Below are 26725 nucleotides of genomic sequence, written 5' to 3'. Positions count from 1 at the left end.
GCTTTTCTATAGAACACCGCTGCGTATTTCTCGCAATGCACACGCATGGTCCGTGTGTAATCCGATTTTTTCTCGCACCCATAGACTTGCATTGGCGAGTCTCGGCCGAGATACGCTGACAATCGCAGCATGCTGCGAGTTCCCTCGGATCCGAAATACGGTGGAGAAAATATCGGATGATGGGAGCTGAACCATAGATTAACATTGGGCCGAGTGCTATGCGATTTTGTATCGCATAGCACTCGTCCGTATTACGGTCTAGTGCAGGGGTCAGGAACCTTTTTGGCTAAGAGAGCCGTAAACGCCACATATTTTGAAATATAATTCCGCGAGAGCCGTACAATATGTTTAAAGGGCCATTGACAGATCAATCGCTCCAATGTTCACTTAGTACAGCAAGGAATGCTCCTCCCTGCTGTATAAAGCCACAACTGGACTGAAACAATGGTAATTAGCAGTAAAAAAATTAAATAAATAACTTACATTGTGAGCTTGCGATGCATGACATCAGTCCAGCAGTCTGGCTTCTTCTTTTTCCTGCGCATGACTGGAAGCTGGCATTCTTCCCACCTGATGTTGAGAGAATGCCAGCTTTGAGGCATTCGCAGAAGAAAGAAGCTGGAATGTTGGACATGTCACACAACGCATTGTCAGTTATGTCAATTATCTATTTTATTATTTTACAGCGAATTATTGTTTAGGTCCAGTGGTGGCTTAGTGCAGCAGAGAGGAACACTCCTTTGTGTACTAAGTGACCGCTGGAGCAATTGTATCTGTCAGTGGCCCTTTTAAAAGTGTTGGTCTTACAGAAAATGAACAAAAAAGAGAGGCTCAGACCCATAGGGAACTAAAGCATTTACTACTTAAAGTGGTACATACAAGCAGGCACACCCAGCGTAAGTTCTGGCGTCGGCACATTGGAGCGGAGCTGTGCAGCTCCATGTGTTCCTATGCGGCCGCACACTCCGCTCTGGAGTGCCGGCGCCAGAACTTGGTTCCCACATGCGAGACACGGACGTGTTTCTCGCATGTGGAAACAAGCCCTAAGTGCCATTATACACAGGAGATCTGTACTTAGTATGCAGCGTCTGTGTATAGGTAATACAGTGATCACCGGTGACATACACAGGACCTCAGTATATAGTATACAGTGTATAGGTAACACACTGACTCACCAGTGACGTCTCTAAGTGAAGTCCTTCATCTTTCATCCCGCACAGACCGCCATCACTTCATCCAGCCAGGACTCGTCTCTGCAGGAAATAACACAGTTATCACGAGTTCCACTTGCAGAACACATTACTTAATTTTCTCAACTTCTACATTACACCACATGAAGAAGGCGACATAGTGTCAATCTACACAGTAATAGGACCACCCCGCCATTTAAAACAGTATACTCAAAAAATAAAATAAAATAAATAAATACATCCCTGCAGTAATAATATCCCTTAATTAGCCCCTGTGGTAATAATATTCGCCATCCTGGCCCCCGTGTGTCTCATTCCTGGCTCCAGCCATATGTTCTCCCATCCTGCCCTCATGAGTATCCATCCTGCCCCATATGATCTTCCCATCCTGCCCCATCTGTCTCCATCGTATCCATCCTGCCCCATGATCCTGCCCCATCTGTCTCCAATCCTGCCTCCAGTGTCTCCAGTCATGACGCCATGTCTGTCATCCTGCCCCGTGTCTCCAATCATGCCCCGTTTCTCCATTCTGCCCCTGTGTCAAGCATTCTGCCCCTGTGTCCAGCTTTCTGCCCCTGTGTCCAGCTTTCTGCCCGTGTCCAGCGTTCTGCCCCCGTGTCCAGCGTTCTGCCCGTGTCCAGCTTTCTGCCCGTGTCCAGCTTTCTGCCCCTGTGTCCAGCTTTCTGCCCCTGTGTCCAGTTTTCTGCTCCTGTGTCCAGCTTTCTGCCCCAGTGTCCAGCGTTCTGCCCCCGTGTCCAGCGTTCTGCCCCCGTGTCCAGCGTTCTGCCCCCGTGTCCAGCGTTCTGCCCCCGTGTCCAGCGTTCTGCCCCCGTGTCCAGCGTTCTGCCCCCGTGTCCAGCGTTCTGCCCCCGTGTCCAGCGTTCTGCCCCCGTGTCCAGCGTTCTGCCCCGTGTCCAGCGTTCTGCCCCCGTGTCCAGCGTTCTGCCCCAATGTCCAGCGTTCTGCCCCAGTGTCCAGCGTTCTGCCCCAGTGTCCAGCGTTCTGCCTCAGTGTCCAGCGTTCTGCCCCAGTGTCCAGCGTTCTGCCCCAGTGTCCAGCGTTCTGCCCCAGTGTCCAGCGTTCTGCCCCAGTGTCCAGCGTTCTGCCCCAGTGTCCAGCGTTCTGCCCCAGTGTCCAGCATTCTGCCCCAGTGTCCAGCTTTCTGCCTCAGTGTCCAGCGTTCTGCCCCAGTGTCCAGCGTTCTGCCCCAGTGTCCAGCGTTCTGCCCCAGTGTCCAGCGTTCTGCCCCAGTGTCCAGCGTTCTGCCCCAGTGTCCAGCGTTCTGCCCCAGTGTCCAGCGTTCTGCCCTCGTGTCCAGCGTTCTGCCCCAATGTCCCTTCTGCCCCCCTGTGTCCAGCTTTCTGCCCCCCTGTGTCCAGCTTTCTGCCCCCCTGTGTCCAGCTTTCTGCCCCCCCTGTGTCCAGCTTTCTGCCCCCCTGTGTCCAGCTTTCTGCCCTGGCCCCCCCCCCCCCCCCCCCCCCCCGATCGCCGCTCTCAATAAAAAAAAAAAAAAAAAACAAGTTTTACCTGACCGCGATCCTGCTCTGTCTGGTTATCGGTGGGGGCGGCCATCTTCCTGAGGCCGCGCGTGCGCAGGTGGAGCGCTCTGCTGCCTGGGGCTTCAGGAAAATGGCCGCGGGATGCCGCGCATGCGCAGATGGAGATCGCGGCGGCCATTTTTCTGAAGCCGAGATGCGAACAGGTAAATTCTGCGCCGCCGGCGACCCGCCCCCCGCATTGTGCCGCCCCCCGCATTGTGCCGCCCGGGGCGGCCTGCCCCCCCCCTTCCTACACCACAGGCTGTCTGCGAGCCAGATACGGCCATCAAAAGAGCCATATCTGGCTCGCGAGCCATAGGTTCCCGACCCCTGGTCTAGTGTGACCCCGGCCTTAAGCTAAGGCTCATGTGGGACTCATTATATTAAAGGGAAAGCTATGTGGTGCCTATTATAATAATAGGAGGGCTATCTGGGGCTCATTATAATAAATGGAGCATTATGTGAGGCCTAATATAATAAAGAAAGGGCTATGTGGGGCCTAATATAATATTAGGAGGGGTATGTGGGGCTCATTATAATAAATGGATGGTTATGTGGGGCCAATTATATTAAACTGAGGCTCTTGTGGGGCCCATTATATTAAATGGAGTGTTACGTGAGGCTCTCCAAAAATAAATGGGGCCTATTATAATATTAGGAGGGCTATGTGGTGCTCAGTATAATAAATAGAGAGCTATGTGGGGCCCATTATATTAAATAAAGGGATATAAGTTTCCCATTATATTAAATGAAGAATTATATGGGGTCCATTATAATAAAAGGAAGGATATGTGGGGCCCAATATATTAAATAGATGGATATTTGGGGCCCAATAGATTAAAAGGAAGTATATGTGGAGCCCATTATACTAAAAAGACAGTTATGTGGGCCCATTATATTAAATGGAAGGATATGTCTGGCCCGTTATATTAAATGAAGAATTAAGTGGGTCCCATTATATTAAATGGAAGGCTATTTTGGCTCCAATATGTTCATTTAAAGGGAATCTGTCACCTACTTTTCGTATATAAACATCGGCCACCGCCATCAGGGGCTTATCTACAGCATTCTGTAATGCTGTAGAAAAGCCCCGGATGTAACCTGAAAGATAAGAAGAACAAGTTAGATTATACTCTCCCAGGGGCGGTCCGGTGCAGTCCGGGTCCGATGGACGTCGCAGGTCCGGGTCTGGCGCCTCCCATCTTCATACGATGTCGTCATCCTCCTTGCTTCGTGTCGCAGCTCCTGCACAGGTGTACTGATTTGCCCTGTTGAGGGCTGAGTAAAGTACTGCAGTGCGCAGGCGCTGCGCCTCTCTGACCTTTCCCGGCGCCTTCGCACTGCAGTACTTTGACCACACTGGACCGCCCCTGGGTGAGTATAATCTAACTTGTTTTTCTTATCTTTCATTACAGAATGCTGTAGATAAGCCCCTAATGGCGGTGGCCGCAGCTTATATGCGAAAAATTAGGTGACAGATTCCCTTTAAAAAAAGAGCTATGTGGGGTCAAATATATTTAATGAATAGGCTATGTTTGGCCCATGATATTAAATAGAGGGCTATGTTGGCCCCATTAAATTTAATGAAAGTCTATGTGGGTCCAATTACCGTACATTACATGGAAGGCTATGTTGGCCCATTGTAGCAAATTAAGAATTATGTGGGTCCATTATATTAATTGGAAGCTATGTGAGGCCCATTTTATTAATTGGAGTGTTATGTGGGTTCCATTATATTAAAAAAGAGCTATGTGGGGTCAAATAAGTTTAAGGATAAGGCTATGTTTTGCCCATTATATTAAATAGAGGGCTATGTTGCCCCCATTAAATTCAATGAAAGGCTATGAGGCTATGTGGGTCCAATTACATTAAATGGAAGGCTATGTTGGGCCCATTGTAGCAAATTAAGAATTATGTGGGGTCCATTATATTAATTGGAAGCTATGTGAGGCCCATTATATTAAATGGAAGGCTATATGGGGCCCATTTTATTAAATAGAATGCTATGTGCTTCCCACAATATTAAATGGAAGGCTTTGTAGCAACAATTATATTAAATTGAGAAGGCTATGTGTGGCCCATCAAATTAAATAAAAGGTTATGTGGGGCCCAATAGATTAAATGGAAGGCTATGTGGGGCCTATTAAAAAACATTAAATGGAAGGCTATGTGGTGCCCATTTTATTAAATGGATGGATATATAGTTCCCATTATATTAAATGAAGAACTACTGTATGTGAGGCCCAGAATATTAAACTGAAGGTTATGTAGGGCCTAATGTATTAAATGGAAGGCTATGTGGAATCTGTTATATTAATTGGAAGGCTATGTGGGGCCAAATACACTAAAATAAAAATTATATGGGTCCCATTATATTAATTGGAAGGCTACGTGGTGCCCAATTTATTAAAAGTATGGTTACGTGGGAGCCATTATATTAAGTAGAAGACTACTTTGGACCCAATATGTTAATTGGAAGTCTATGTGGGACCAATTATATTAATCGGAGAGTTATATGGGGTCCAATAAATTAAATGCAAGGCTATGTGGGGGCCCAAAAATTTAATAAAAGGCTATGTGTGACTTTCTTGTATTATTTGGAAGGTTATGTGGGGCCCAATAAATTAAATAGAAGGCTATGTGGGACCCATTATTAAATAGATAGCTATATGAGGCCCAGTATATTAAATGGAAGGTTATGTGTGCTACGGTAGCACACAAACTGGAAACAATGTGCTCTAGTGGCACCCCAACGGTAAAGGGTGTGCTCCGATGGCACCCCAACGGTAAAGGGTGTGCTCCGGTGGCACCCCAACGGTAAAGGGTGTGCTCCGGTGGCACCCCAACGGTAAAGGGTGTGCTCCGGTGGCACCCCAACGGTAAAGGGTGTGCTCCGGTGGCACCCCAACGGTAAAAGGTGTGCTCCGATGGCACACTAATGGTAAACGGTGTGTTCTGGTGGCATCCCAGAGGCCAAGGTTGTGCTCCGGTGGCACCCTAATGGCAAAGAGTGTGCTTCGGTGGCAGACTAATGGCAAAGAGTGTGCTTCGATGGCAGGCCAACGGCAAAGGGTTTGCTTCGGTGGCAGATCAACGGCAAAGGGTGTGCTCCGATGGCAGCCCAACGGCAAAGGGTTTGCTCCGGTGGCAGATCAACGGGAAACGGTGTGCTCCGGTGGCAGACCAACGGCAAAAAGTGTGCTCCGGTGGCACACCAACGGTAAAAGGTGTGCTTCGGTGGCACATCAATGGCAAAAAAGTCAAAGAGTGCACCCCGGTGGCAAAATAGCCTAAGATGGGTGCCCCGGTGGTAAGCAATAAGGCCAAAGCGTGCACCCTGGTGGCAAAATAGCCTAAGATGGGCGCCCCGTTGGTAAGCAATAAGGGCAAAGCGTGCACCCCGGTGGCAAAATAGCCTAAGATGGGCGTCCCGGTGGTAAGCAATAAGGCCAAAGAGTGCACCCCGGTGGCAAAATAGTCTAAGATGGGCGTCCCGGTGGTAAGCAAGAAGGCCAAAGAGTGCACCCCGGTGGCAAAATAGCCTAAGATGGGCGTCCCGGTGGTAAGCAATAAGGCCAAAGAGCGCACCCCGGTGGCAAAATAGCCTAAGATGGGTGTCCCGGTGGTAAGCAATAAGGCCAAAGAGTGCACCCCGGTGGCAAAATAGCCTAAGATGGGCGCCCCGGTGGTAAGCAATAAGGCCAAAGCGTGCACCCCGGTGGCAAAATAGCCTAAGATGGGCGCCCCGGTGGTAAGCAATAAGGCCAAAGAGTGCACACCGGTGGCAAAATAGCCTAAGATGGGTGCCCCGGTGGTTAGCAATAAGGCCAAAGAGTGCACCCCGGTGGCAAAATAGCCTAAGATGGGCGCCCCGGTGGTAAGCAATAAGGCCAAAGAGTGCACCCCGGTGGCAAAATAGCCTAAGATGGGCGCCCCGGTGTTAAGCAGTAAGGACAATGAGTGCACCCCGGTGGCAAAATAGCCTAAGATGGGCATCCCGGTGGTAAGCAATAAGGCCAAAGAGTGCACCCCGGTGGCAAAATAGCCTAAGATGGGCACCCCGGTGGCAAAATAGCATAAGATGGGCATCCCGGTGGTAAGCAATAAGGCCAAAGCGTGCACCCCGGTGGCAAAATAGCCTAAGATGGGCATCCCGGTGGTAAGCAATAAGGCCAAAGAGTGCACCCCGGTGGCAAAATAGCCTAAGATGGGCGTCCCGGTGGTAAGCAAGAAGGCCAAAGAGTGCACCCCGGTGGCAAAATAGCCTAAGATGGGTGTCCCGGTGGTAAGCAATAAGGCCAAAGAGTGCACCCCGGTGGCAAAATAGCCTAAGATGGGCGCCCCGGTGGTAAGCAATAAGGCCAAAGCGTGCACCCCTGTGGCAAAATAGCCTAAGATGGGCGCCCCGGTGGTAAGCAATAAGGCCAAAGAGTGCACACCGGTGGCAAAATAGCCTAAGATGGGCGCCCCGGTGGTTAGCAATAAGGCCAAAGAGTGCACCCCGGTGGCAAAATAGCCTAAGATGGGCATCCCGGTGGTAAGCAATAAGGCCAAAGAGTGCACCCCGGTGGCAAAATAGCCTAAGATGGGCACCCCGGTGGCAAAATAGCATAAGATGGGCATCCCGGTGGTAAGCAATAAGGCCAAAGAGTGCACCCTGGTGGCAAAATAGCCTAAGATGGGCATCCCGGTGGTAAGCAATAAGGCCAAATAGTGCACCCCGGTGGCAAAATAGCCTAAGATGGGCGCCCCGGTGTTAAGCAAGAAGGCCAAAGCGTGCACCCCGGTGGCAAAATAGCCTAAGATGGGCACCCCGGTGGTAAGCAATAAGGCCAAAGAGTGCACCCCGGTGGCAAAATAGCCTAAGATGGGCGCCCCGGTGGTAAGCAGTAAGGCCAAAGAGTGCACCCCGGTGGCAAAATAGCCTAAGATGGGCATCCCGGTGGTAAGCAATAAGGCCAAAGAGTGCACCCCGGTGGCAAAATAGCCTAAGATGGGCACCCTGGTGGTAAGCAGTAAGGCCAATGAGTGCACCCCCGTGGCAAAATAGCCTAAGATGGTGCCCCAGTGGTAAGCAGTAAGGCCAAAGAGTGCACCCCGGTGGCAAAATAGCCTAAGATGGGCGCCCCGGTGGTAAGCGATAAGGCCAAAGGGTGCACCCCGGTGGCAAAATAGCCTAAGATGGGCACCCCGGTGGCAAAATAGCATAAGATGGGCATCCCGGTGGTAAGCAATAAGGCCAAAGAGTGCACCCTGGTGGCAAAATAGCCTAAGATGGGCGTCCCGGTGGTAAGCAATAAGGCCAAACAGTGCACCCCGGTGGCAAAATAGCCTAAGATGGGCGCCCCGGTGGTAAGCAAGAAGGCCAAATCGTGCACCCCGGTGGCAAAATAGCCTAAGATGGGCGCCCCGGTGGTAAGCAGTAAGGCCAATGAGTGCACCCCGGTGGCAAAATAGCCTAAGATGGGCGCCCCGGTGGTAAGCAATAAGGCCAAAGGGTGCACCCCGGTGGCAAAGTAGCCTAAGATGGGCACCCCGGTAATAAGCAATAAGTCCAAAGAGTGCACCCCGGTGGCACCCCAACGGTAAAGGGTGTGCTCCGGTGGCACCCCAACGGTAAAGGGTGTGCTCCGGTGGCACCCCAACGGTAAAAGGTGTGCTCCGATGGCACACTAATGGTAAACGGTGTGTTCTGGTGGCATCCCAGAGGCCAAGGTTGTGCTCCGGTGGCACCCTAACGACAAAGAGTGTGCTTCGGTGGCAGACTAATGGCAAAGAGTGTGCTTCGATGGCAGGCCAACGGCAAAGGGTTTGCTTCGGTGGCAGATCAACGGCAAAGGATGTGCTCCGATGGCAGGCCAACGGCAAAGGGTTTGCTCCGGTGGCAGATCAACGGGAAACGGTGTGCTCCGGTGGCAGACCAACGGCAAAAAGTGTGCTCCGGTGGCACACCAACGGTAAAAGGTGTGCTTCGGTGGCACATCAATGGCAAAAAAGTCAAAGAGTGCACCCCGGTGGCAAAATAGCCTAAGATGGGCGCCCCGGTGGTAAGCAATAAGGCCAAAGGGTGCACCCCGGTGGCAAAATAGCCTAAGATGTGTGCCCCGGTGGTAAGCAATAAGGCCAAAGCGTGCACCCCGGTGGCAAAATAGCCTAAGATGGGCATCCCGGTGGTAAGCAATAAGGCCAAAGAGTGCACCCCGGTGGCAAAATAGCCTAAGATGGGCGTCCCGGTGGTAAGCAAGAAGGCCAAAGAGTGCACCCCGGTGGCAAAATAGCCTAAGATGGGTGTCCCGGTGGTAAGCAATAAGGCCAAAGAGTGCACCCCGGTGGCAAAATAGCCTAAGATGGGCGCCCCGGTGGTAAGCAATAAGGCCAAAGCGTGCACCCCTGTGGCAAAATAGCCTAAGATGGGCGCCCCGGTGGTAAGCAATAAGGCCAAAGAGTGCACACCGGTGGCAAAATAGCCTAAGATGGGCGCCCCGGTGGTTAGCAATAAGGCCAAAGAGTGCACCCCGGTGGCAAAATAGCCTAAGATGGGCGCCCCGGTGGTAAGCAATAAGGCCAAAGAGTGCACCCCGGTGGCAAAATAGCCTAAGATGGGCGCCCCGGTGGTAAGCAGTAAGGCCAATGAGTGCACACCGGTGGCAAAATAGCCTAAGATGGGCGCCCCGGTGGTTAGCAATAAGGCCAAAGAGTGCACCCCGGTGGCAAAATAGCCTAAGATGGGCGTCCCGGTGGTAAGCAATAAGGCCAAAGAGTGCACCCCGGTGGCAAAATAGCCTAAGGTGGGCGCCCCGGTGGCAAAATAGCATAAGATGGGCATCCCGGTGGTAAGCAATAAGGCCAAAGAGTGCACCCCGGTGGCAAAATAGCCTAAGATGGGCACCCCGGTGGTAAGCAATAAGTCCAAAGAGTGCACCCCGGTGGCACCCCAACGGTAAAGGGTGTGCTCCGGTGGCACCCCAACGGTAAAGGGTGTGCTCCGGTGGCACCCCAACGGTAAAAGGTGTGCTTCGGTGGCGCATCAATGGCAAAAAAGTCAAAGAGTGCACCCCGGTGGCAAAATAGCCTAAGATGGGCGTCCCGGTGGTAAGCAATAAGGCCAAAGAGTGCAGCCCGGTGGCAAAATAGCCTAAGATGGGCGCCCCGGTGGTAAGCAAGAAGGCCAAATCGTGCACCCCGGTGGCAAAATAGCCTAAGATGGGCGCCCCGGTGGTAAGCAGTAAGGCCAAAGAGTGCACCCCGGTGGCAAAATAGCCTAAGATGGGCGCCCCGGTGGTAAGCAATAAGGCCAAAGGGTGCACCCCGGTGGCAAAGTAGCCTAAGATAGGCACCCCGGTGGTAAGCAATAAGTCCAAAGAGTGCACCCCGGTGGCACCCCAACGGTAAAGGGTGTGCTCTGGTGGCAGCCCAACGGTAAAGGGTGTGCTCTGGTGGCACCCCAACGGTAAAAGGTGTGCTCCGATGGCACACCAATGGTAAACGGTGTGTTCTGGTGGCATCCTAGAGGCCAAGGTTGTGCTCCGGTGGCACGCCAACGACAAAGAGTGTGCTTCGGTGGCAGACTAATGGCAAAGAGTGTGCTTCGATGGCAGGCCAACGGCAAAGGGTTTGCTTCGGTGGCAGATCAACGGCAAAGGGTGTGCTCCGATGGCAGGCCAACGGCAAAGGGTTTGCTCCGGTGGCAGATCAACGGGAAACGGTGTGCTCCGGTGGCAGACCAACGGCAAAAAGTGTGCTCCGGTGGCACACCAACGGTAAAAGGTGTGCTTCGGTGGCACATCAATGGCAAAAAGTCAAAGAGTGCACCCCGGTGGCAAAATAGCCTAAGATGGGTGTTGTGATCCGCTTTTTGGGCTCCCCTGGTGGTGGCTGGTGGTACTGGAGACTTGTGTGTGCTTTTCTGCCTCAGCTCACCTGCTTCCATCAGTTTTGGGAGTTTCCTATTTAGCTTTGCTCTCCAGTCACTTCCTTGCCGGTCATCATTGTAACCTGAGTTTTTCAGTTGCATGTTCCTGCTACTAGTCTGCTGATCAGCTAAGTGGACTCTTGTCCTTATTGTTTGTATTTTTTGTCCAGTTTACAGTTTTGTCAATTCCTGTTACTGGAAGCTCTTGTGGACTGAAATTGCCACTCCTGTGTGATGAGTTGACACAGGAGTCTTAAAGTAATTTCAGGATGGGTTTTTGAAAGGGTTTTTCAGCTGACCGTGAAGTCCTCTTTTGTATCCTTCCTCTATCTAGTAAGTGGACCTCGCTTTGCTAAATCTACCTTCATACTGTGTATGTCTTTTCCTCTGAACTCACCGTTAATATATGTGGGGGCTACTATCATCTTTGGGGAATTTCACTAGAGGTAAGCCAGGTCTGTTCCTTCCTCTTCCAGGCGTAGTTAGTTCTCCGGCTGGCGCGTGGCATATAGGCAGCCGTAGGAATGCTCCCTGGCTACTGTTAGTTGTGTGGTAGATTTAGGTCACGGTCAGCTTGAGTTTCCATCACCCGAGAGCTAGTCTGTTATTTTTGTGTTTCTGATGTTCCCATGCCATTGGGGAATCATGACAGATGGGCGTCCCGGTGGTAAGCAAGAAGGCCAAAGAGTGCACCCCGGTGGCAAAATAGCCTAAGATGGGCGTCCCGGTGGTAAGCAATAAGGCCAAAGAGTGCACCCCGGTGGCAAAATAACCTAAGATGGGTGTCCCGGTGGTAAGCAATAAGGCCAAAGAGTGCACCCCGGTGGCAATATGGCCTAAGATGGGCACCCCGGTGGTAAGCAATAAGGCCAAAGCGTGCACCCCGGTGGCAAAATAGCCTAAGATGGGCGCCCCAGTGGTAAGCAATAAGGCCAAAGAGTGCACCCCGGTGGCAAAATAGCCTAAGATGGGCGCCCCAGTGGTAAGCAATAAGGCCAAAGAGTGCACCCCGGTGGCAAAATAGCCTAAGATGGGCACCCCGGTGGTAAGCAGTAAGGCCAAAGAGTGCACCCCGGTGGCAAGATAGCCTAAGATGGGTGCCCCGGTGGTAAGCAATAAGGCCAAAGGGTGCACCCCGGTGGCAGAATAGCCTAAGATGGGTGCCCCAGTGGTAAGCAATAAGTCCAAAGAGTGCACCCCGGTGGAACCCCAACGGTAAAGGGTGTGCTCCGGTGGCAGCCCAACGGTAAAGGGTGTGCTCCGGTGGCACCCCAACGGTAAAAGGTGTGCTCCGATGGCACACCAATGGTAATCGGTGTGTTCTGGTGGCATCCAAGAGGCCAAGGTTGTGCTCCGGTGGCACGCCAACGACAAAGAGTGTGCTTCGGTGGCAGACTAATGGCAAAGAGTGTGCTTCAATGGCAGGCCAACGGCAAAGGGTTTGCTTCGGTGGCAGATCAATGGCAAAGGGTGTGCTCCGATGGCAGGCCAACGGCAAAGGGTTTGCTCCGGTGGCAGATCAAAGGGAAACGGTGTGCTCCGGTGGCAGACCAACGGCAAAAAGTGTGCTCCGGTGGCACACCAACGGTAAAAGGTGTGCTTCGGTGGCACCTCAATGGCAAAAAAGTCAAAGAGTGCACCCCGGAGGCAAAATAGCCTAAGATGGGTGCCCCGGTGGTAAGCAATAAGGCCAAAGCGTGCACCCCGGTGGCAAAATAGCCTAAGATGGGCGCCCCGGTGGTAAGCAATAAGGCCAAAGAGTGCACCCCGGTGGCAAAATAGCCTAAGATGGGCGTCCCGGTGGTAAGCAATAAGGCCAAAGAGTGCACCCCGGTGGCAAAATAGCCTAAGTTGGGCACCCTGGTGGCAAGAAATAAAGCCAAAGAGTGCACTCCAGTGGTAAAATAGCCTAAGACTGGGTTCACATTACGTTTTGGCTGTCCGTTCGATGGACTACGTTACACCGTGGCATAACATGGTGTAACGCAGTCCGTTAACGCCGCCATTAAGCCCTGTGTCAGACTCATCGCTTGCGCACGCCCAGAAGAGTGCACACTGGTGACAAAATAGCCTAAGATGGGCACCCCGGTGGTAAGCAATAAGGCAAAAGAGTGCACCCCGGTAGCAAAATAGCCTAAGATGGGCGCTCGGGTGGTAAGCAATAAGGCCAAAGAGTGCACCTCAGTGGCAAAATAGCCTAAGCAAAAAGGACATAGAATGCACCCCTGTGACAGTTAAAAAGCCCAAGATGGGTGCATCGGTGGTAAGCAAAGTGGTGAGACTGTGTATCCCGGTGGCAACTTAAAACCAAAGATGGGTGCCCCGGTGGAAAGCAAAAATGCCAAAGAGTGCACCCCAGTTGCAGCTAAAAAGCCCAAGATGGATGCCCTGGTGGTAAGCAATAAGGCCAGAGAGTGCTCCCCGGTTGCAGCTAAAAATCCCTAGATGGGTGCCCCGGTGGTAAGCAAAAAGGCCAGATAATGCACCCCGGTGACAGCTAAAAATTCCAAGATGGGTGCAGTGGTGGTAGGCAAAAGGTCATATATTGGGCCACTCTGGTGTGTCTACGGCAATTGGTGTGTTCCGGTGGCACGCCAACGGCAAAGGGTGTTGTTATGGACTTACCTGGGTTGGAGTAGTGGTATTGCAACAACTAAGGGCTGCAGTGGCAGGTAGCATAGTCAGTGATAGCCAAAGGTTGGTACACAGGAGCAGCATGTAGTGTAGTCAGGGTTAGCCAGGGAGTTGGCAGCAATGTACTTTTAAGGAGCTGCATTTAGCAAAATCAGGGATAGGTACAAAGTCGGTACACAGGAGCAGCATTGTAGTTTGTAAGGAGCAGTCCGTAATTGTCATGGTTCTCAACACACAGAGAACATAGTTGAGCATACAAAAAGGACTAGCTCTTGGAAGATGGGAACTCGAGCTGACCGTGAGCTAAACCTATCACAACAACTGAAAGTGGCCGGGTAGCGTGCCTACGTTTTATCCCTAGACGCCCAGCGCCAGCCGGAGAACTGACTGACCCTAGCAGAGGAAAATACAGACCTGGCTCACCTCTAGAGAAATCTTCCCCAAAAGGCGGACAGTAGCCCCCACAAATATTGTCGGTGATATTAGAGGAAATTGACATACGAAGTATGAAAATAGGTTTAGCAAAATTGAGGTCCGCTTACTAGATAGAAGGAAGACAGAAAAGGGGACTTCACGGCCAGCTGAAAACCCTATTCAAAATTCCATCCTGAAATTACTTTAGAACTCTAATATCAACTCATGACACCAGAGTGGCAATTTCAGTTCACAAGAGCTTCCAGTCTCAGAAATATTCAAACACAGAGAACTGGAACAAAAATGCAAAGAAACTTAGGACAAAAATCCAACTTAGCTGAAAGTAGTCTAGGAGCAGGAACATGCAACAGAAATGCTTCTGGTAACATTGTTGGCCGGCATAGAAATGACTGAGGAGCAAGGCTAAATAGAAACTCCCACATCCTGATGGAAACAGGTGAACAGAGGAGATGACAAACCCACGTTCAGTACCACCAGTGACCACCGGGGGAGCCCAGAAACCAAATTCACAACAGTACCCCCCCCTCAAGGAGGGGGCACCGAACCCTCACCAGAACCACCAGGGCGATCAGGATGAGCCCTATGAAAGGCACGGACCAAATCGGAGGCATGAACATCAGAGGCTGTCACCCAAGAATTATCCTCCTGACCGTAGCCCTTCCACTTGACCAAATACTGAAGTCTCCGTCTGGAAACACGGGAGTCCAAGATCTTCTCCACAACGTACTCCAACTCACCCTCAACCAACACCGGAGCAGGAGGCTCAACGGAAGGCACAACAGGTACCTCATACCTGCGCAACAATGACCGATGGAAGACATTATGAATAGAAAAAGATGCAGGGAGGTCCAAACGAAAGGACACAGGGTTAAGAATCTCCAATATCTTGTACGGGCCGATGAACCGAGGCTTAAACTTAGGAGAAGAAACCTTCATAGGGACAAACCGAGAAGATAACCACACCAAATCCCCAACACAAAGACGAGGACCAACACGACGACGGCGGTTGGCAAAATGCTGAGTCTTCTCCTGGGACAACTTCAAATTGTCCACCACCTGCCCCCAAATCTGATGCAACCTCTCCACCACAGCATCCACTCCAGGACAATCCGAAGGCTCCACCTGACCGGAAGAGAAACGAGGATGAAACCCCGAATTACAGAAGAAAGGAGAAACCAAAGTGGCAGAACTAGCCCGATTATTGAGGGCAAACTCCGCCAAGGGCAAGAAGGCAACCCAATCATCCTGATCCGCAGAGACAAAACACCTCAAATAAGTCTCCAAGGTCTGATTAGTTCGCTCGGTCTGGCCATTAGTCTGAGGATGGAAAGCAGACGAAAAAGACAAATCAATGCCCATCCTAGCGCAGAACGCTCGCCAAAATCTAGACACGAATTGGGTCCCCCTGTCAGAAACGATATTCTCCGGAATACCATGCAAGCGAACCACATTTTGAAAAAACAGAGGAACCAACTCGGATGAGGAAGGCAACTTAGGCAAGGGAACCAAATGGACCATCTTAGAGAAACGGTCACACACCACCCAGATGACAGACATCTTCTGAGAAACAGGGAGATCAGAAATAAAATCCATCGAGATGTGAGTCCAAGGCCTCTTCGGAATAGGCAAGGGCAACAACAATCCACTAGCCCGAGGAGAACAACAAGGCTTGGCCCGAGCACAAACATCACAAGACTGCACAAAACCTCGCACATCTCGTGACAGGGAAGGCCACCAGAAGGACCTAGCCACCAACTCCCTGGTACCAAAGATTCCAGGATGCCCTGCCAACGCAGAAGAATGGACCTCCGAGATGACTCTACTGGTCCAATCATCAGGAACAAACATTCTACCAGGCGGGCAACGATCAGGTCTATCCGCCTGAAACTCCTGCAAGGCCCGTCGCAGGTCTGGGGAAACAGCAGATAAAATCACTCCCTCCTTAAGGATACCCGTAGGTTCAGAATTACCAGGAGAATCAGGCTCAAAACTCCTAGAAAGGGCATCCGCCTTCACATTTTTAGAACCTGGTAGGTATGAAACCACAAAATTAAACCGAGAGAAAAATAACGACCAGCGCGCCTGTCTAGGATTCAGGCGCCTGGCAGACTCAAGATAAATCAAATTCTTGTGGTCGGTCAATACCACCACCTGATGTCTAGCCCCCTCAAGCCAATGACGCCATTCCTCAAAAGCCCACTTCATAGCTAAGAGTTCACGATTACCAATATCATAATTTCGCTCCGCGGGCGAAAATTTACGAGAAAAGAACGCGCAAGGTCTCATCACGGAGCAGTCGGAACTTTTCTGCGACAAAACCGCCCCAGCTCCAATTTCTGAAGCGTCGACCTCAACCTGAAAAGGAAGAGTAACATCAGGCTGACGCAATACAGGGGCGGAAGAAAAGCGGCGCTTAAGCTCCCGAAAGGCCTCCACAGCAGCAGGGGACCAATCAGCAACATCAGCACCCTTCTTAGTCAAATCAGTCAGTGGTTTAGCAACATCAGAAAACCCAGTTATAAATCGACGGTAGAAATTAGCAAAGCCCAAGAATTTCTGAAGGCTCTCAAGAGAAGAGGGTTGCGTCCAATCGCAAATAGCCTGAACCTTGACAGGATCCATCTCAATGGAAGAGGGGTAAAAAATATACCCCAAAAAAGAAATCTTTTGAACCCCAAAAATGCACTTAGAACCCTTTACACACAAGGAATTAGAGCGCAAAACCTGAAAAACCTTCCTGACCTGCTGGACATGAGAGTCCCAGTCATCCGAAAAAATCAAAATATCATCCAAATACACAATCATAAATTTATCCAAATATTCACGGAAAATGTCATGCATAAAGGACTGAAAGACTGAAGGGGCATTTGAAAGACCAAAAGGCATTACTAAATACTCAAAATGGCCCTCAGGCGTATTAAATGCGGTTTTCCACTCGTCCCCCTGCTTAATTCGCACTAAATTATACGCCCCACGAAGATCAATCTTAGAGAACCACTTGGCCCCCTTTATGCGAGCAAACAAATCAGTAAGCAATGGCAAAGGGTACTGATATTTAATCGTGATTTTATTCAAAAGCCGATAATCAATACACGGCCTCAAAGAGCCATCCTTTTTAGATACAAAGAAAAAGCCGGCTCCTAAAGGAGATGACGAAGGACGAATATGTCCCTTTTCCAAGGACTCCTTAATATATTCACGCATAGCAGCATGTTCAGGCACAGACAGATTAAATAAACGACCTTTTGGAAACTTACTGCCCGGAATCAGATCTATTGTACAATCGCAATCTCTGTGCGGAGGCAGTGAACCAACTTTAGGTTCCTCAAAAACGTCACGATAATCAGATAAGAATTCCGGAATCTCAGAGGGAACAGATGACGAAATGGCAACCAAAGGTACGTCCCCATGAGTCCCCTGACATCCCCAGCTTAACACAGACATTGCTTTCCAGTCGAGGACTGGGTTATGAGATTGCAGCCATGGCAATCCAAGCACCAAAACATCATGTAGATTATACAATACAAGAAAGCGAATAATCTCCTGGTGATCCGGATTAATACGCATAGTCACTTGTGTCCAGTATTGTGGTTTATTACTAGCCAATGGCGTGGAGTCAATACCCTTCAGAGGTATAGGAACTTCCAAAGGCTCTAAATCATAACCACAGCATTTGGCAAAGGACCAATCCATAAGACTCAAAGCGGCGCCAGAGTCGACATAAGCGTCCGCGGTAATTGACGATAAAGAGCAAATCAGGGTCACAGATAGAATAAACTTAGACTGTAAAGTGCTGATTGAAACAGACTTATCAACCTTCTTTGTACGTTTAGAGCATGCTGATATAACATGAGTTGCATCACCACAATAGAAGCATAACCCATTTTTTCGCCTAAAGTTCTGCCGTTCGCTTCTAGACAGAATTCTATCACATTGCATATTCTCTGGCGCCTTCTCAGTAGACACCGCCAAATGGTGCACAGGTTTGCGCTCCCGCAAACGCCGATCAATCTGAATAGCCATTGTCATGGACTCATTCAGACCTGCAGGCACAGGGAACCCCACCATAACATCCTTAATGGCATCAGAGAGACCCTCTCTGAAAATCGCCGCCAGGGCGCACTCATTCCACTGAGTAAGCACAGACCACTTACGAAATTTTTGGCAGTATATTTCCGCCTCATCTGTACCCTGGGACAGGGCCATCAAGGCTTTTTCAGCCTGAATCTCTAAATGGGGTTCCTCATAAAGCAACCCCAAAGCTAGAAAAAACGCATCCACATTGAGCAACGCAGGATCCCCTGGTGCCAAAGCAAATGCCCAATCCTGAGGGTCGCCCCGGAGTAAGGAAATTACAATCCTGACCTGCTGTGCAGGATCTCCAGCGGAGCGAGATCTCAGAGACAAAAACAATTTACAATTATGTTTGAAATTCTGAAAGCGAGATCTATCCCCGGAGAAAAATTCAGGTAAAGGGATTCTAGGTTCAGATATTGGAGCATGAATAACAAAATCCTGTTAACTTTGAACCTTATTAGCGAGATTACTCAAACCAGTAGCTAAACTCTGAGGATCCATTTTAATCAGGTGAGATCAGAGCCATTCAAGGATTAGAAGGAGAGAGAGACGAAGGCTGCAGTATAAGCAGAGAAGCAAACTCAGGGGAAAAAAAAAAAAAAAAAATTCTCTGCAGACTTCTAATTCTCTCCTTTCTTCAGCCAATTATTTTAACCCTTGGCCGGCCAAACTGTCATGGTTCTCAACACACAGAGAACATAGTTGAGCATACAAAAAGGACTAGCTCTTGGAAGATGGGAACTCGAGCTGACCGTGAGCTAAACCTATCACAACAACTGAAAGTGGCCGGGTAGCGTGCCTACGTTTTATCCCTAGACGCCCAGCGCCAGCCGGAGAACTGACTGACCCTAGCAGAGGAAAATACAGACCTGGCTCACCTCTAGAGAAATCTTCCCCAAAAGGCGGACAGTAGCCCCCACAAATATTGTCGGTGATATTAGAGGAAATTGACATACGAAGTATGAAAATAGGTTTAGCAAAATTAAGGTCCGCTTACTAGATAGAAGGAAGACAGAAAAGGGGACTTCACGGCCAGCTGAAAACCCTATTCAAAATTCCATCCTGAAATTACTTTAGAACTCTAATATCAACTCATGACACCAGAGTGGCAATTTCAGTTCACAAGAGCTTCCAGTCTCAGAAATATTCAAACACAGAGAACTGGAACAAAAATGCAAACAAACTTAGGACAAAAATCCAACTTAGCTGAAAGTAGTCTAGGAGCAGGAACATGCAACAGAAATGCTTCTGGTAACATTGTTGGCCGGCATAGAAATGACTGAGGAGCAAGGCTAAATTGAAACTCCCACATCCTGATGGAAACAGGTGAACAGAGGAGATGACAAACCCACGTTCAGTACCACCAGTGACCACCGGGGGAGCCCAGAAACCAAATTCACAACACGTAATGTATTCAGGGATAGCCAGGGGTCAGTACATGGAGCAGCAGTAGAATCTTGAGGGTAAGCAGCAGGTAAAAGGAAGCTTAACTAGAGTCTGGTAGCTCAATAATCTTGCAAGGAATGGAGTGCTATGCCAGGTTTAAATAGGGTGTTAAATCAGGGTGGAGACAATCAGAAACTACACAGGTACAAGTACTTGGGTTAGCAAGAAACTTTCCAGCGAGCTGAATAGCTAAGAGGGAAGAGCTGCCGCCTGGAGCGCAAGAGCTGCTGGCTTCAATTCCTGACAGTCCTCCCTCCTACCAGGATGGCCTCTGGACATCTCAGGCGCTGGTTTCTCTGGATGTCTCTGATGAAAAGCTCTTGTAAGCTTGGATGCATGGACGTTGCCCTCCGCCTCCCATGAATTATCTTCTGGTCCATAACCCCTCCATTGCACCAATTATTGTAGTCTTCCTCTAAATCTTCTAGAGTCCAGAATTTCATCTGCAATATACTCTTCTGTACCATGGCCTTTTTTTGGTGGCGGAAATGGCTGAGTTCTTCCTGAATTTTTTTTGTAGAAAGCCAAATCTTCTCACCAACCTGAAGGGTAGAAGGGGCTTTGCAATAATTATCTGCTGTTTCTTTGTAATCTTCTTGAGCCTTTTGAACCATCTCAGCTAATTCTTTATGAGCTTTATGCAACTCTGTAAGTCTGTTTGTAACAGCAGGAACCAAAGTATTAAATGGAAGATTAGGAATATATACCAGTTGCAAGCCATAGTTAGCAAAAAATGGACTTTGGGATATAGAACTGTGTTTGGATAAATAAAACAGAACAGCTATTGTTTGAGGATTTGGTTAGTTCTTTCAGTCTGGCCATTGGATTGAGGGTGGAAGGCAGTAACTCCTAAAGCTGTACAGAAGCTTTTCCAAAATCTTGATGTAAACTGAACACATCTATCAGAAATTAGATTGTCAGGAATTCCTTGCAGTCTAAATATCTCTTTGACTATTAATTCTGTGGTTTGTTCAGCGGTAGGAATCCTTTTAAATGGCATTAAATGGGCCACCTTTGTGACCAGATCCACCACAACAAGGATACAAAGCAGTAGTTCTTGTGTTTTCATAACTCCAGGGTGTCCTACAAGTTTAGAATCATGGACACGTTTGAGGACTTCAAGTTGAGCTGATTCGGGGACATATATTTGATAGTTCTGCATCCAAAAATCCTTAAAATAAACATCAATTAGAAGGATGGTTAAGAAAAAAATTAGTTTAGTATCCATCTTTAATTTTTGTCAAAAATTCTTTGGAGTTCAAAAATCCCAAAAACATTTTGGGATGTAGAATGGTACGTACAGTCAGTGTTAGGCCTCCTGAGGTCTAGGTTCAGTAAATATACTGGACAGACCATCAGCCTGCTTTACAGATGAGATGATCGGTATAACCGGATCTAGCCAGTCAGAAAGGTCTACATTGCTTGCGGTTTTGGCATTTGTGAAGGCTATGGTTCTTTTATTAGGATTTAATGGCAAAATGTCCAGAACCCCCAAAATCGAGGCATAAATTCTCTGTACGTCACCTCTCCTCTAATGCGGATAGAGTGAAGGAGTAGTTAGGGTTGTTTCCAAATACTCTCAGTATTTCCTTTCTTAGTTCAGTGAGTCTCTGATCAATTTGGATGCACAATTGAATAAAATTCTCTAAGTTGTCAGGGGTCTCGACCCTTGCAAGTTCATCTTTTATTAGCACTGATAACCCTCAGAAAAATTGATTCCTCTGGGCAGCTAAATTACATGTCCTTGACAGAGGTTATGCAATTTGGTTTCAGCTGTAGGACAACGATTTGAGTCATCAAACACTTGATCCATAGCTGTGATGAAGGAAACAAAGTTGTTAAGGAGGTTGGCATTCTTTTCCATATAAGGTGAGGCCAATGTAAGAGCTTCATCAGTCAAGAGATTAATTATGGATAGATCCTTTTTCTTCTCACTTGCAGTGGAGAAGTTTGCTTCTGAAAATAGATACGGCATCGTTTTAGGAATCCAGGGTAATGATAACGATCCCCATTGAACTTTGCAGGCAGCGGCATGCGTGCATTTGATTACAGGTCAGAGTTGCGCAAATCCAGAAGTTGCCGCTGTAACTCAATTTCTTTTTGCTGACCGAACACCTAAGTTTGCATCTTAGAAAATGTTTCTTAGTATGTGGCCCCACAGTTCTGAAGTTCAGCTATTTGTTGCCTCAGTTGGGCTGCAACAGACTCCATTTTATGTGCGCGATTATTCTGCTCTGGACTGACCTGGGTTGGAGTAGTGGTATTGCAACTATTAGGGGCTGCAGCTTCAGGTAGTGTAGTCAGGGATAGCCAGGGAGTCAGTACATAGGAGCAGCAGTAATGTTTTAAGGATGAGCAGCAGGTGAAAGAAGGCTTGACTAGAGGCTGGTAGCTCAATAATCTTGTAAGGAAGGGGATGCTATGCCAGGTTTAAATATGGTGTTCATTCAAGGTGGAGACAATCAGGAACAACACAGGTACAAGTTATTTGGGTTAACATGGAACTGTCCAGCGAGCTGAATGGCTCTGTCGCCAGGTGCACAAGACCTGGTGGGTTCAAATCCTGACAGGTGTGTTTCAGTGGCACGCCAATGGCAAAGGATATGCTTCACTGGAATGCTAACTGCAAAGGATGGCCCTCCAACGGTAAACTGTGTGCGAGGCATGCCAGTGGCTAAAGGCATGCTATGGTGGCATGCCAGTGGCAAAGGTTGTGCTCCGGTGGCACCCCAATGATATAGAGTGTACTCCGGTGATACCCCAATGATAAAATGTGTGCTCCCATGGCATCCCAATGGTAAAGGGTGTGCTCCGGTGGCACCCCAATGGTAAATGTTGTGCTTCGGTTGCACCCCAACGGTAAAGGGTGTGCTCTAGTGGCACCCCAATGGTAAAAGGTGTGCTCAGATGGCACCCCAATAGTAAAGTGTGTGCTCCGGTGGCATCCCAATGGTATAGGCTATGCTCCGGTGGCACCCCAACGGTAAATGGTGTGCTTCGGTCACACCCCAACGGTAAAGGGTGTGCTCCGGTGGCACCTCAACGGTAAAGGGTGTGCTCCGGTGGCATCACAATGTTATAGGGTATGCTCCGGTGGCACCCCAACGGTAAATGGTGTGCTTCGTTCGCACCCCAACGGTAATGGGTGTGCTCCGATGTCACCCCAACGGTAAAGGGTGTGCTCCGATGGCACCCCAACGGTAAAGGGTGTGCTACAGTGGCACCCCAACGGTAAAAGGTGTGCTTCGGTGGCATCCCACAGGTATAGGGTGTGCTCCGGTGGCATCCCAATGGTATAGGGTATGCTCCGGTGGCACCCCCAACGGTAAATGGTGTGCTTTGGTCGCACCCCAACGGTAAAGGGTGTACTAAGGTGGCACCCCAACGGTAAAGGGTGTGCTACGGTGGCACCCCAACGGTAAAAGGTGTGCTTCGGTGGCATCCCACAGGTATAGGGTGTGCTCCGGTGGCATCCCAATGGTATAGGGTATGCTTCGGTGGCACCCCCAACGGTAAATGGTGTGCTTTGGTCGCACCCCAACGGTAAAAGGTGTGCTTCGGTGGCATCCCACAGGTATAGGGTGCGCTCCGGTGGCACCTCAAGGGTAAATGGTGTGCTTCGATCGCGAGCTGAATGGCTGAAAGAGAATAGCTGTCGCCAGGTGCTCAAAAGCTGCAGGATTCAAATCTTGATAGGTGTGTTTCAGTGGCACTCCAATAGCAAAGGATATGCTTCACTGGAATGCTAACTGCAAGGAAGGCATTCTTAAGGCCCTCTCACGGTAAACTGTGTGCTCCCGAGGCATGCCAGTGGCTAAAGGCATGCTCCGGTGGCATGCCAGTGGCAAAGGTTGTGCTCCGGTGGCACCCCAATGGTATAGGGTGTGCTCGGGTGGCACCCCAACAATAAAAGGTGTGCTCCGGTGGCACCCCAATGGCAAAGGGTGTGCTCCCGTGGCACCCCAATGGTACAGGGTGTGCTCCGATGGCACCCCAACGGTAAAGGGTATGCTCTGCTGGCACCCCAATGGTATAGAGTGTGCTTCAGTCGCACCCCAACGGTGAAGGGCGTGCTCCGATGGCACCCCAACGGTAAAGGGTGTGCTCCAGTGGCATCCCAATGGTATAGGGTATGCTCCGGTGGCACCCCTAACGGTAAATGGTGTGCTTTGGTCGTACCCCAACGGTAAAGGGTGTGCTACGGTGGCACCCCAACGGTAAAAGGTGTGCTTCGGTGGCATCCCACAGGTATAGGGTGCATTCCGGTGGCACCTCAAGGGTAAATGGTGTGCTTCGATCACGAGCTGAATGGCTCAAAGAGAAGAGCTGTCGCCAGGTGCACAAAAGCTGCTGGATTCAAATCTTGATAGGTGTGTTTCAGTGGCACTCCAATAGCAAAGGATATGCTTCACTGGAATGCTAACTGCAAGGGATGCACTCTTATGGCCCTCTAATGGTAAACTGTGTGCTCCTGAGGCATGCCAGTGGCTAAAGGCATTCTCCGGTGGCATGCCAGTAGCAAAGGTTGTGCTCCGGTGGCACCCCAATGGTATAGGGTGTGCTCCGGTGGCACCTCAATGGTAAATGGTGTGCTTCGGTGGCACCCCAACAATAACAGGTGTGCTCCGGTGGCACCCCAATTGTAAACGGTGTGCTCCCGTGGCACCCCAATGGTATAAGGTGTGCTCCGGTGGCACCCCAACGGTAAAGGGTATGCTCTGCTGGCACCCCAAAGGTAAAGGGGTGTGCTGCGATGGCACCCCAACGATAAATGGTGTGCTCCGGTGGCACCCCAATTGTATAGAGTGTGCTTCAGTCGCACCCAAACGGTAAAGGGTGTGCTCCGGTGGCACCCCAACGGTAAAGGGTGTGCTCCGATAGCACCAGAACGGTAAAGGGTGTGCTCCGGTGGCACCCCAAAGGTAAAGGGTGAGCTCCAGTGGCTCCCCAACGGTAAAAGGTGTGCTCCGGTGGCACCCCAAAGGTAAAAGGTTTGCTCCGATGGCACCCCAACGGTAAATGGTGTGCTCCAATGGCACCCCTATGGTAAATGATGTGCTTCGGTCGCACCCCAATGGTAAAGGGTGTGCTCCGGTGGCACCCCAACGGCAAAAGGTGTGCTTCGGGCGCACCCCAAAGGTAAAGGGTTTGCTCCGATGGCACCGCAATGGTAAAGGGTGTGCTCCGATGGCACCCCAATGGTAAATGATGTGCTTCGGTCGCACCCCAGTGGTAAAGGGTGTGCTCCGGTGGCACCCCAACGTTAAAAGATGTGCTTCGGTGGCACCCCAACGGTAAATGGTATGCTTCAGTGGCACCTCAACGGTAAAGGGTGTGCTTCGGTCGGACCCCAATGGTAAAGGATTTGCTCCGATGGCAACCCCAACGGTAAATGGTGTGCTTCAGTGGCACCCCAACGGTAAATGGTGTGCATCGGTTGCACCCCAGCTGTAAAAGCTGTGTTCTGGTGGCACGCCAGTGGTAAAGGGTATGTACCGGTGGCATGCCAACGACAAAGGGAGAACTCTGGAGGCACCCAAACTGTAAAGGGTCTTGAAATTGCCACATGTGAAGACATACTCGCACAGTATCTCTTGTTACAGGGATTAATACAGTGACAGTGCAACAAGATGTGGACAGTGAGAGGCAGATGGTTGAAGGACAGAAAACAGCAAAATAAGAACAAGTAGCAGCGAGAAATCAATCCAAGAAGTGCCGCAACAGACATGTGATTGTGATTCTTTAAATGGTGATGTATGGTCAGATGAAGAGGAATGCAGTAAGTTAGGAAATATGATTAACATATTAATAAAGTGTCTGATCTGGTCCTTGTGATCAGAGTTTACGATGTATATGGCTGTTTATTGTCACCCCCACATGTAAAGGCAGCAGATGAGACAATCAAACTGTGAAACTTGGAGTTACCAGTAATATTGGAGGAGAAATCAATGAAGGAAGTAAAATGGGAAGGAAAAAATGGGGTTGGATGCATGTCTATTCAGAGGGATGTTTGTTCCACGTTGGGGAACAGGGAAAGTACTGAAAGATCCAGCACCTGTCCTATTTTACAGGATGGTCAGCTAGTGCTGCCATAGGGAAAGAACTGACTTAGTTTCACCGTCAATCATTTCAGTGTGCGGTACTACTGATTAGCGGTTAGGCTCGGGAGCAGTGATGCCACAGCTGGACCTTAGGTCGGTTTTCCAGTTGAGGATGCTACACCCAGAAGATTTCGAGCTGATTGTTGGTTTATAGAGGAACTAAATGTTTCTTCATGTAATTCTCGTCCTCACATTGCAGACTCTTGAAGTATTAATTATTCTTCATCCCCTTATTCTGCCTCCTTTCCTGGAAGGTTCCAATTGGCTGAATACAAGACGTTCATTAACCTCTTAATTTACAAAAAAAATAGTCTGGTTATCTTCCACAATACATAATATCTGTCACTTGCCATAAATTTGTACATTTCTTTACCTGTTCTAAAATGCTGATGATCCCTTGAATCTTTTGTTTTTTTTTTGTTATTTTTAAACCAGGAAAAAATGACATATTAATGACAAGTCCCAGGTCTTTTCCCATCAAGTGTTTTGCAGTCACTGTAATACTACAGCACTGATGTTATTGTAGGTCATCTTTGTTTGCAGTGTTACATGACTCTTCATACATGTTTTTAGCTTTTCTTGTTATTACATCACATTCATCTTTTTCCTCTCTTACTTTCCTGAACTGAAGGAAACACATCTCCAAGTCACTCTGAGCTGTCGGCAGGAGAGATGGACCCTCCGGAGCCTTCTGGTCTTCAGAATCCACATGAAGGGGAAGACCAAGAACAAGAAAGGCCTCCGACAGCTGAGCAACCTGTCCACCAAGGAGTTCTAGATGAAGTGATGGCCGCCCGATCTTCTGTTTTATTCCTAAATGTGGGTTATACTTTTACTGATTGTAATTTTCTTGGTTGATACCAGATAAAGTTTTGGATGACAATTGTCTGGACTTGTGTCTTGTTTTACATTTCTCCCTTTTTCTTCTTGCTTCCCCTCCAGTGAGGTCTGGTTTAGGTGATTGTCATGATCCAGGCCGGGGTTTGTTTTGTCTTTCCCGGTCTGGTAATGTCAAGGGTTAACTTTCACAGCCTCGTTCCTGTGTCTGGTCTGCTATATATCTGTGCTGCTACCTGTGTTCAGTGCCAGTTATATTGTTTGCCTTTCGGCATGCTAGCTGGCTCTGGTGAGTTCCTGATCTGTCCTACTGCATTCAGATAACCCAACCCATGTTTGTTTATCTCCCATATACAAAAAAGGTTGCAGTCTATCGTGCCAAAGCATGTCAACATGAAATACATGAAATATGAATAGCAAAATGGCTTTTGAACATTAGGAAAAATATTTATGAGACGCTTTGCACAAAATTTTGCCAAAAAGTGGGAGCCCATCAACCAACTTTTTGGTCAAATTTTTTGTAAAGCGTCTCATAAATATTTTTCCTAATGTTCA

At 49.2% G+C, this 26725-nt stretch overlaps 1 long non-coding RNA gene across 1 annotated transcript in view; it reads left to right on the top strand.

The window, feature by feature from the left end:
- Positions 1 to 26202, top strand: part of LOC143806378 (uncharacterized) — a 36724-nt gene extending 10522 nt beyond the window's left edge. The window contains exon 3 of the long non-coding RNA XR_013221444.1: positions 25965 to 26202. This is a non-coding gene — a long non-coding RNA (uncharacterized LOC143806378). The remainder of the gene's footprint in view (positions 1 to 25964) is intronic.
- Positions 26203 to 26725: the final 523 nt, after the last annotated feature.

Source organism: Ranitomeya variabilis, chromosome 1 (assembly GCF_051348905.1).
Source record: "Ranitomeya variabilis isolate aRanVar5 chromosome 1, aRanVar5.hap1, whole genome shotgun sequence".
Classification (NCBI taxonomy): Eukaryota; Metazoa; Chordata; class Amphibia; order Anura; family Dendrobatidae; genus Ranitomeya; species Ranitomeya variabilis.
Note: the sequence above shows the minus strand (reverse complement) of the source record. Positions and strands in the feature narration are given on the sequence as shown.